Below are 12,552 nucleotides of genomic sequence, written 5' to 3'. Positions count from 1 at the left end.
ACATGGGTTTTTAATGTAAAATAAGATGGCAAAAAATCCACTTGATAATTATCTTATGAGAAACATTTGTCAAACCAGGTCAGTGATTATCTCTTCATGTTTGGTACTCAACCATCAATTCATTTGAAACATTTCTGAAAAGACAAGAAATTAAATAAACAAAAAAAGTTTGCATTCGTCAACTTATATAATTATAATAAAAACAAACATGAATTTATAAATGGACCAAACCTGCAAGAATTCTGCAGCTCCTTCAAAAACCACTGGAGGGCGACATCACTTTACACTAAAACCAAATCAGAGAGAAAACTGATGAAGAAATGAGTCTAGCAATTGATGTCTGAGTATTAGAAGGAATATTTTGAATACTTTTCTTTTTTTAAAGATTACATTTATGACTTCATAGTCTTCTTCCAGCTGGATGAAAGATATTATATTATTTACCAGTTATTGCTTTCATCTTTACTCTTCATAAACAGACATCCCCTCCTGTACATTATCTATAACCTAAGGAAGAGTTGTTGACATAACATTTCTTATCAATTTCATAAAAGAGAAAAGATGAGAGTAAAAGTCTTGTTTAATTACCGGCGATTGATCAGGCATATTGATCTGTGAGTAACAACAGCTTCTCGTTTGGTACTGTTCAGATGATTGGATCACAGTCACACATTTTACCTGCCAGAGCCTTTAACAGACACTTAGGGTGTATTCACACATGCTGTGTTTAGTTCGGTTGAAACGAACTCAGGTGCACTTCCACCTTCGGTGCGCATCTTTCAGACAGGTGTGAATACAGCAATCGCACTCGGGGGCGGACCAAACAAACGCTCCGAGACCCAGCTGAAGAGGTAGTCTCGATGCGCTTCAAAACGCACTCTGCTGCAGTTCGTTTGTGGTGTGAATTTGGCCGGACTCGATCCGACCCAATTGCAGGAAGCACTGCGCCTTTTCTTTCTTTTCTTTTTTAATAAATCGCCATCAGCTTCACATTATGGGAAAGTGTTGTTGTCGCCATTGTTAGGAAGATTAGTTGTGGTTTGACCGGGAGCCCCGAGCGAAAATATTACATTTGATAATGATGCGTGCGGATCAGCGATCAGATGGAGAGGAGCGTCTCCCGTAGCCTACAGTGCCAACAGGTTCACGCTGCGCTTTGCATGAAGTGTGTGTTTTTATTGTTCTTCCCAACGGGACCGTCAATACTGTCCCCGTGTCAGTTTGGTGCTGAACTGCGCCGAACTGACACCCAGCTGATACACAGCTTAATCAGCTGTGTTTCAGTTTGAGCCTATTCTTCACGCGAGTCGCGCGTCCAGCAGCAAAAATACAGTAAAAATGATGTTTCACATCGTAGGCTAGAAGCCACATAACGTGGCATTGTCATAGGGCTACATATTATAAACATATGAAACAACAATAATTAGATTTTTTTCTTCTTTATTTATAGGCTAGATGTAGGCATTTTTATTATTTTTAACTCCATATTATATCAATGATAAATTCGCAGTTTTTACTTCGTTCTTCCTGCTTCTCTCCACCCCAGAATGTCTGTCCAATGAATGAATGACCTTAGATCACGTGTGGTTTTGCTTCATAATGCTGGTTCACTTGCAAAAGGGGCAATATGAAAGTGGACCACACCAAACAAAAAAATCCAAATTCTATTTGGTCTGGACCAAAGCAAGTGAACTAACGGACTTTCCATGTGTGAATACACCCATAGACACACACAGACACATCCTGTTTTCATGAGCAGAGAGACGCTCCCACGTCTGTCCAACACACACATCCAACTGCTGCCCCAAGCTAAGTGTTCACAAACCTTTGCCAACATTCACCCATGTAGTAGGCCTATCCCCCGCATACACGCACACACACACACACACACGCACGCACACACACACACACACACACACACACACACACACACACACACACACACACACACACACACACACACAATAATTATACTACATTTAGGATTAAAACATTGCAGCACTGCAATGAGACAAATCCAATCAGAAAAATTTAATATATAATATAATGGAAAAAGACACCTAACACTAATTTAATTAGAAAAAATAACAGATAATGATAATAAAACAAATAGACCTATTGTAAACAGAACTGCGTGCTTGCATTGATAAAATCCTGTTTATAATCAATCCTATTGACCACATTCTTGCCCAGCCTAGTTACAAGTTACTCGAAAGATTCAGATTATTAATACACAATATTATACATAAACTGTTCAATTCTGCTGTATTACTAAAGATTAAAAGCTTTTTCAGCAACAAGTCTGAGTTCCTTTTCCACTACCGCAGTATTACTTCTTTCACGTAAAGGTGTCAGTTTACTTCTTCTTGATTGGATGGTCACAGCTTCCAGTGAGTGGTAAAGTTCACATGTGCAGTCCATCCACGGGATGTGTTTGTAGCATCTGAATTGATTATTGTTGGTGGGTTCCAAATGTAAACTCTTCCCTGTAACAAGTGGAAACATGTTTGCATTTAGGAAATGGCTAATTAAATTTAGATAAGTGTGTGCAGCCAAGAAAACACACACACATACACACGATCACATCAGACGTCCTTCAGCGCAGAAGTGAGAGACGACAGCTGACAGGAAACAGGCAAGACATCTTGTCTGTCACACACACACTCACCCCCCCCCCCCCCCCCCCCCCCACACACACACACACACACTGCCCACAGTCCGGACCAGTGAGATCATCATCAGCCATGTAAAGCATAATGTAATTTCACCTCACAATGAGGGGCGTTGAATGCACAGAGAGGAAGTCATTAGTGATGAGAATGTGAGCCTGTGTGGGGTCCTCGTTTCATTCATAACTGCTAGTGAGGAGGTTAAAACACACATCATGTCTTTTTGGCTGAAAATGTCTCAAATCTGCTGTTTGTTCATGTTTTTCTCCGCAGTCCTGATATGACACTCACCAGTTAACTAAAGTTTACAGAGCAAAGGGTCATGGTCCTTAATGCTACAATATTCATCATGTAATAATGGAATTGGTAATCATTAAAATCCCCTTTTACCCAACTTGTACCTACAGGTGAAACACACAATACATTTCAAGTCAAAGCATCCAACGGTTTATGAATCTGCCATTCCTACCCTGAGCTGTATGCTAATGACAACAGGCTTACATACTCACAATGACAATGCTATGGTGATGGTTAGCAGGTCTAAGTTTTACCATTAAGAAAAAGTGATAGAATGAAAATTTGTATATTTGTGTTACACTGGAGACTTGCGCTTTTGGATTCCTTGTGGTCTCTTCCATCAAGCTAATGAGACAAATGTTATTATATGCTGACAAACACAAATGATGGCTTTATGTATATGCAAGAAACTAAGAACGGAGGCTCCTGCTGCTACATGTGGGTTGTGTTTTGATAGATTGCTTCTTAAAAAATGCTGCATGAGTCATTTATTTTGTGTGTGTGTGTGTGTGTCTGTGTCTATGTGTGTGTGTGTGTGTGTGTGTGTGTGTGTGTGTGTGTGTGTGTGTGTCCATTGGGCTTAAAGTTTGACACTCTGCTCCTGCTTACTCCTCCATGCACTGGAGGGCAATGTAGCATGGAGGACCTCACCAGGAGTTATTGACATAGCTGTAACAGTCCACAGGGTCTCCAAGGGGTCTTTTCCAACAGCAGGCTGTGTGTTTGTTGTTCTGTATGTGCTGAGACCCAGGAGGCTGCCTCTTCCTCCCCCTCCTCCTCCTCCTCCTCCTCCTCCTCCTCCGCCTCAGTGTGAAGATTCACGATTCATTCTGCGCGAGAGTGAAGGTTTTGGCTTCTGCATTTTGCCAACAACATCCTTAATTATATTCAGATTCAGATTTTTTTAAGACCACGCACCTGGGCTGGTGGAATTCATTTTCAGTAAAGTATTTTTAAAAGCTGGTCCCACACAAAACATGGCTAGAAAAGTGGCCTTTTTTATCATCAGAGAGCACAGTATTTGTGTCTGATCACATTATGACATCCCTGAAATATATAAATAATTATAAAAGAAAGCATGTATACTTTAGTTTGTAAAGTTGTAATCCCTAAAGCTGCACTAATTATTTCTTTGGAAAGTGGTCTGAGAAAATGATTACCCGACTCAGCATTTTCCTTCATCTCTAAAGAGCATTTTATTTTATTGTTCTGGTTTTACGGAGACAGGCAGCTGCCTCCAGTAAAAAAGCTCCAATAAACACTCTGTAAATGACCTGCCCAGCACCAAACAGCAGACAGACACAGTTAGAGACTGGCTGGTAGATCATTTGTTGGGGTTGAGACCAAAACAGAGCTGAAAGGAGAGTGAATTTTGGACGTCCATTTTTGACTTGGCTAGAAACACGTCATTCAGTGTCTGCTGAATGAGAAAATATACATCTTAAATAAATTACACACTAGGTCCTTGGCAAGTTTGAAGTAGTGAAACCAAACCCCACATTGCCATGGTGAAGTGTTTGAGTGGGTGAATGAGAGGCAAAAATTGTACATCGCTTTGGGTTAAAGATAAAATCTCTACATAAATGCATTCCATTTACCATGTACTAATGAAAGTTAGCAGAGTCACATTCATATTTAAGACGTCCAAAGTAAGTAGCCAACTAACTAAATAACAAGACCAACAACAAAGCCATCGCTTGTCTCTTTCATGGTACTGTAACTTTGTGAGATTGTAATTTATGATTGAATAAGAAAACATAGCCTAGTTCTCTGAAACAACAGCAAACTGCTAACTGTGCTATAGTGGTAAATGGATCATTTTTATTCAGCCATATTTTTTGCATGGATATGAATGTTTGGAACATATGCATGGACAGCAGAGAGGTGGATCATGGTTTGACACTAGGTCACTGTTTAGGATCAAGCTTGCAGAGTGCTACTAGAAACATATGTTTTCAGTGGAGTACATAGCCCAACACGATTAAATGCCAAAATAAAAAATATAAAATCACAATTCAATACAGTTATATAAAGTAAATCATTATCTTGGATGTTGATGTTGAAGAAGAAGAGCAAACAAATGAAGTGCTTGAGCCCCTCTAAATACTATTTTCCCTCATCAAATTGACTGTCATGTTTCCAGCACTCTTTCAATCACAACAGCTCACAGAGACACCAATCTACCCCCTGCTTGAGTGAAGACCCAGTGGGAGACCTTCCTTTTGCCAGAGTGCTTCATGCTCGCAGCTCATCTGGAGGCCTGTCAGGGTTAATACATCAGGCACCTGCAGCGGGGATCGCTGTGCCCATCACATGTGACAGGGGAACATGCTGAGGTAATGGACAGCGACAGAGCACGCACAGACTTAACTTACAACTCGTTGCTCCGAGTCTCTCCAACCAACAAGACAGCAAGGTTAGTTATATACTGTATATTTCGAGAATGTCTTTCTTCAGAGGGTAAGACACGACAAGAATCTCAATTTCCTTCGGGGTAGACGGGAGATTTGAGATGGACGAGCTGTCACGCCTGATGACAGGTGATGTTTTGGGTGCTGGATTCAGGAAGAAAAAAACAGTCATTTATATGCAGGGTGTTTTTTTTTGTTTGACTCCTGAGGAGAGGCTGACATTATTGATCTCATCTGTGAGGTCACTTCAGTTTTCTCAAAACTGGCTAAGAAAATAAGCTGCTTTGTTTGTTTGTCCATATGCCTCTTCGTGTAAACCCTGTCTTTTCATCACCTTGACCCTGAGACACAGTAATACACACTCATTCTCACATATACAGCCTTTCTTGACGCAGTTTCTGTAAAGTTATTACATATTAATAAACAACAAATAATTTAAAATAAAAGTAATTGTCAAACTTTCTACTTTCACAAATTGTTCTAACTTTTCTAACTACTTATTTGAGTGCCTATATACAGTATGTCCCATTCATTTTGTCACTGACATTTGGAGAAAAACAAAGACCTGTGCCAGAAAATATCTTGTTCTCGTTGTACCCTTGTGGTCTTAAAAGGTTGAGATGCTGACGACAAGTTGCAAAGCCTGGCTCTATCTATCTATCTATCTATCTATCTATCTATCTATCTATCTATCTATCTATCTATCTATCTATCTATCTATCTATCTATCTATCTATCTATCTATCTATCTATCTATCTATCTATCTATCTATCTATCTATCTATCTATCTATCTATCTATCTATCTATCTATCTATCTATCTATCTATCTATCTATCTATCTATCTATCTATCTATCTATCTATCTATCTATCTATCTATCTATCTTGATCGAAAACTTGATAAAACTCAGAAAGTCTGGCACAGTTGTGTGTTTATTTGCCATCTGAACAGAAATATGTGGTTACATTTTATCTGACCCGAATGTACATTTTAGAAACAAAATCTGACAGCATTTTCATCTTCAAGTTTGCAACAGATTTTAGACTCAGAGTTGAAATATACTTAACAAATATACTAAAACACGTTTGTATTATTTCCTGAGAGAGTCACGCTCAACACTCTAAATCTGACGTTTCCATGAAGAAGCGGCTGCAGCTCCTTTGCTCTCCCGGGGAAAGCACAATCTTTAAAAGCTGAGGCTAATCCCAGTGATGTGTTATGGTTTCTCCACTGTGACTGGCTTTCTCGCCCACTGAGAGACCCGGGAACTCTGCTGCATTATTCAAAAGTCACCCCCCTCCCATCTGTAGACCAGAAAACAAAACTGTTTAATCTGTGTTTAAAGACAAGGGAAAGAGAGAAAGAGAGAAGTTGAACCTTTTCCATAAAAAAGCTGAAAACATGGACCAGACCACCCATGGAGCAGGTGGCCCACAGAGGCTCAACTCTTCTTCATGGCTGTATGTGAACACAGAGTGGAACTCCCTGGTGTCCTGCACATTATTCTGCCAGATGGAGGGAACAGAGGTGTCCTGTTCACAATGCTTCTCTCTGCACTAAGGCCGAGCTGAACCCCTTCACACAGAAAATACTCAGCTGGGTTGTTGAAATATGATGCATCTTGAAATAAAGTCATAATAAGTTTGATAATAATTTAAGTGTGCAACAGCTTTTCTACATGCAGTGTAATGCTCAACAAAGTGCTTCACATCCCAATGTTTCAATAGAAAATGTAATCTTACAAAATAAATGGTCACAAACATGACATTAAAATAAAATAAAAGTGTAGATTTATGGGAATATGTTGTAAATAAGATTAAATTAAACAAAAACAAAGACAAAGCAAAAGTTACATTTAAAATGGAGGTATTGAAACATTCAACACCTTCATACAACCTCCAAATCATACAACTTTGAAAATTGATTATCAAAAAGACAGGAAGCCCATTTTAAGATGCTAAAATAGATGAAATGTTATGCCTTTTATTGGATTTCGATGCAACTCTGCCTTCTGTAGCTGTAGTCTGTTTGTTTTGTAATCCAGTCAGGCATTGCAGTAGTGAACCAGTGGGTGCGGCAACACATGAATCAATCTCTTTGCATCAAGAAAAGAAAGGTATGGTCCGAGTTTTGCAGCACTTTTCACTTTGAATTAACTGATGTCTGATGTAGACAATGTGCTTACTGAGGTTTTTAATCATCTTTTTTATAAATTGCGTCTTGTATAAGACTATACGATATAAGACTAATGGACCGTCCCAAATCCCTCTGATCATTTTAAAAGCGGTAACTTTAAACAGATAGTTATGAGTTGTGCCTGTGTGGGTTTCACTCACCTCTGCAGAGGGGGAAATATTCTAGAGGGAAACCTGCAGTCATTTCCAAGTGAGTCAGATTCAGAGTGCTGCAATTGAAAATCCCACATAGCATATATCAATCCCTCCAGACTTAAAAGAATAGACCCAGGCTCCTCTGATCTCTGCTGGCATGGTTATAGTCAAGTAGGAATCTTAATTAATATTCTATGGCACTACCATGCAGTCAAGTCCTTTTGGATAGAAGAGTTTCAATCGTTCAGCAAAAAACTCTCACCTTGTCCTGATGTTTGCTTAGGCAGGGTATGGGGCTGCACAGCTTGTTTGGAATGTCTATAAATGTAAAACTGTAGGCTATATTGTTTAAAAAATAATAAAGTGGACATACATATGCTAAAAGTGTTTTACAAGACCCAAATTCAAAGTGTATTCATGTTTTTGTAACCTTGAACATTTTCACCCAAGTGTTTAATTTCAATGTTTTGATTTTGTTTCTATTTATTTCTTTGGTGTTTTTAATGTCATATCAAAGGACTATGGATTAAACTTTTATGTTAGCTCCAAACAAAGTAAGCGTGTGGAGCATGAGAGCATCTAATGATGGAGGGGAGAAGGTCACCTTGCCCAGAGGCATCACGGCTGCACTCGCCCATCAACTACATCTGCAGCAGTCAATTAGAATGAACCCAGCTTCAGTGGAAACACAAAGCTCGATGTGTCATCCTTTTCATCTTTTATATATTTATATATAGTTATTATTCTTTGCTTGTTTCATACAGCATGTGAGTAATGCCTCCTACGTTTAGCTGAGGAGGCATACTTTTGTGAGTTGAGATGAGAAAAGCCAACAATCATTTTGACAACAAAAGTGAATATACAGAGTGACAATATCACATCAAACCCTATAGATTTGATTCACACGTGCGGCATGTGATGTCGACAAAATACCAGCAGCATTGAACAAAACAAAAAAAGATGCCGTGCCTTCTCCTAACCCTTTGGCAATGAATTGAAGACCAAATGAATTTAAGGCCTATATATTTCATTTAATTTAACCTTTATTTAGACTCCATTACATTACATTACATTACATTACATGTATTTAGCTGACACTTTTATCCAAAGCGACTTCCATTAAGTGCATTCAACCATGAAGGTACAAACTCAGAAAAACAAGAATCACACAAGTAGCCTACTATAGCTTCAAATAAACCAAACTACAAAGTGCCACACGTACAGGTAAATCGAGATTTTATTTATTTATTTGTTGAGGGGTGACTCTCATTTGCAATGATGTCAAGTCAAATTAATATTAAAATGTTATGCAGTAGCCTACAGCTTTATCTAGGCCAGTGGTTTTCAAACTATGGGGGGCACGGGGTTATGGCAGGGGGGACGCGGATGAATATGTGAAAAAAAAAAATGTTTAGTTTGTGTTTTTTATATTAAGATCACGGCATAGCTGGACAATAGTTCTTCTGCTTCGTTCCTCTCACTGCATCTAAATGCATTCATTATATTACAGAGAAATAGGACTCGTTAAAGAAAAAGAGCACCAAGCCCAACCCAGAGGACCCTGCATAATTTTTTTTATTTTAAATTAATATTTTTATGGAAAATCCATGTGTCTTTCTTCAATAGCTTCTAATTCATCAGACCCAGTGTCTCCAAATTATTTGTTCACACAATATTCCTCATATTTAGCCTCTTAATTTTCCTCTCAAAGTGCACCAGCTTCATGCATTTCACTTTAAAAAGGTGAAAAAAAATCTCACAGGGGGGCATACCCCCGGACCCCCCTAGGAGGGTCTGGTTCTCCACTAGCTACTATTTTCCTCCATCAGGACATTGGAGGCTCTAGCGAAAAAACACTGGGTGTGTAAATTACATTTAATTAGTTAATCATTTGGGCAAGTCTGTCTGCCTATCTTTCTCACTCCGCTGCACACTCAGTCACTACTATCCATGCTTAAAGGAAGCAGGATTAAAACACTGGATTAATATGCTAAAATGTATTAAAAATGTGTTTAAAAACGCACAACATTTTTTAGAATGTTTCAAAAATATGTTCCAATTTATAAAATAATTAAAAGATCTTTCAAAACACAGGGATTTAGAAAAAATAATGTTTTGGGGGGGGCTCCGCTGAAATGTGTTCTCTGAGGGGGGGCTCGCTCTCTCACACTTTGAAAACCCCTGATCTAGGCCTACAGTTCTTGAGTAGCCTAAATGTATTGAGTTTTTTTCACCACTGAGTAATAGAAGTCAATGACACCTGTTTCGGAAGTAGTTTTATTCTGACACTCTGAACCGGAGGTTGTGCGTGTGTAACAGAAAACTTGACGGTGGTTTAAATCAGAGCGTGCACGTTACCGACAGTCCACACCGGTGGACCAGCTCCAGTCTCCTCTCCAACCGAGCCTCTGAGTGTTGACAGTTTGGTGGATTTATTGGTTTGTTTGCTCGACAGCAGATAAAACAGAATTTGGAGAAAGAAGCTCGTCCCTCCGCGGTAAGTTACAGCTGTTTATATTCATTGCAGCAGCATCACTGACAGATATGTTTGTATATTTTCACTGATAGTTTCAGATTTTCTCCCGAAAAATGACCGACATAACTAAATTAATGATTCGAGCAACGTTTGAATGAAAACGGTTATCTTGCTAATATTAAATCAATTTCCAGTGTTGATTTGTGAGTGTCTTTTTGAAGCACTGATAGAAAACAGTAAGATTCAACTTAAAGGAATAGAATTTTTGAATTTGAACAAGGCTACTTTGGATAGTTTATATGGGCAACATCTTTAATTGGGCGTTAATTGAATAACACTTACATTTTGGATGTTTGAGTGTCTGAAGATGAATAACAAAGTTGTAACAATGCAAACTGGCCTGCTATGGAACCACTGTTTGGTGTGGTGTCCATTTCACACATTTGATTTTAAAATGTGTATGAGCAAAATCAAAAATAATTGATCATTATTACAGTTTTACTTTTATGCAGTCACAACAATAGATTTGATTTAAGTCATCCACACTAACTGAAAGATCAGACAGGTTGATATTAGGCCTATGTAACATCACAATTCTTTATTGGCTCAACATATAGGATCCTTACCAAGTATGTTTGTTCATGTTATGCATGGCTGTTGCAGCCAACTGATGATGGACTGCTGATCATTTAATCTATTTATTAGTTTTCTGGTCAGTTATATAGCTCAGAAATCTTCCAAAAAACTGAAGCAGAGGTTTCAATAATTGCTAGTGCTTCCTCTAATAAACTGTCAGAACCCAAAAATTCAGTTTAAATCATATCAGACAGAACATTTTTTGTTACTCTCAAATGTCCATTTCACCACCCAACTCAGAAAATCCTCTATCAACTAATACCAGGAAAACATAAAAAAATAATAAATATAAAACTTGTTCATTATCACAAACAAATATTACTATAGTCTCCCTTCAGTGCAATACAATCGCTTGAAATCCCTTAATCAGTTAAGGAATTTGGGGCAGTTTTATGTTTGTCTAACTTTAAAATATTACCTTCTGTAACGGTGCTAAGCAGAATAATACCTCCTAGAACAAAACAAAATCGTCAAATGCAACTTACCTGGCATGGAGTCCACTTGAACAACCAAATGAGCATTTGGCTGCTAGTTGTTGCTACTTTCACACATCGTGAGTCTATGCATCATATACACTGACCCTCCAATGATTTAGTTTTTCTTCTGAGAGCTTCAGTTGTCAGATCTACAGACTCTTTGATACTCTGTGTTAAGATTTATTTGCGTTGTGTGTAAATCGGATTGGCACATTAATGCGCACCATCTGCGCAAAAATAAATGTTCAGAATAGGATCATATTTCCTTCCTGATCAATTCTGTGTTCCGTCTGTGTTGTACAGATCAAGTATGGTCTGTTACACCACTAGCAATAGATCAAAATGATATAATTATTTAATATAAGTTATAATATTTGTATATTATATTTAAATAAACAATGTGGGAATCAAACCATCTCAAATGCAGTTCAGCCACTTAGAAGTTTTTTTTCCCCTTTTCGTGACTCTGCCCTGCTGTTGCTATATAGTGTTCTCTCCCCTCCTCCAAGTCCTGTTACTTCTGGTTGTGTCTGGAGGACGGTCACAGGCATTGTGGTGAGGGGAACCACAGGTCCATCTGTCCCTTCCCTTCATGTGCAGCACTGAGGCACTTAGTCTATTTGTGGATCACAGTCGCTGTGGCCTGACAAAGGGACTGACGAGCCATCAGGGGGTGATCCTCCAGGACTGGCAGTTACTTTACCTTCCATCCTGTCTCTACCAAGCGTCTCGGGGGTAAAATGAGAGAAGAGCTTGGCTGGTCGCATTGAGGTCGACTATGGTCACTATGACAAATACAGACCTACAGTGCTGTAGATACACACTTCTTGTGTTGTGGGAGGACATTTAAAAAAAAATACCAGGCTGTTAGTATCTACCCCACTATCTGATTGTTGTGGTTGCAGGGTTTTCCTTTTTTAGTTTGATTTAGCAAGGTTTGCAAAGCAGGAGTTGAAGCACTTAGCTTGGTTTTGTCGCAAAAATAATTGTAGAGCTGCAAATAATGTTAATTGCCCTTATCATAATCTACCGTTTGTTTTTCTCAATTCTGGCAAATTACTTATTTAGAGTAAATGTCCCAAATTAACAAAAAAAATACGTCACATAAGTATAAGTTCTTTCCAAACATCATTCGAAATCCAAAGATATTCAGTTTATTAGGATATGAATCAGGAAAACCGAATAATTTTGGTATCTTGATTATTACAGTTTTTCTCAGTCGCTTTGGTGCTTTTCTCACATCACTATTAACATT

The sequence above is a fragment of the Ammodytes marinus genome (assembly GCF_949987685.1).
Source record: "Ammodytes marinus genome assembly, chromosome: 1".
NCBI classification, from domain to species: Eukaryota; Metazoa; Chordata; class Actinopteri; order Uranoscopiformes; family Ammodytidae; genus Ammodytes; species Ammodytes marinus.
Note: the sequence above shows the minus strand (reverse complement) of the source record.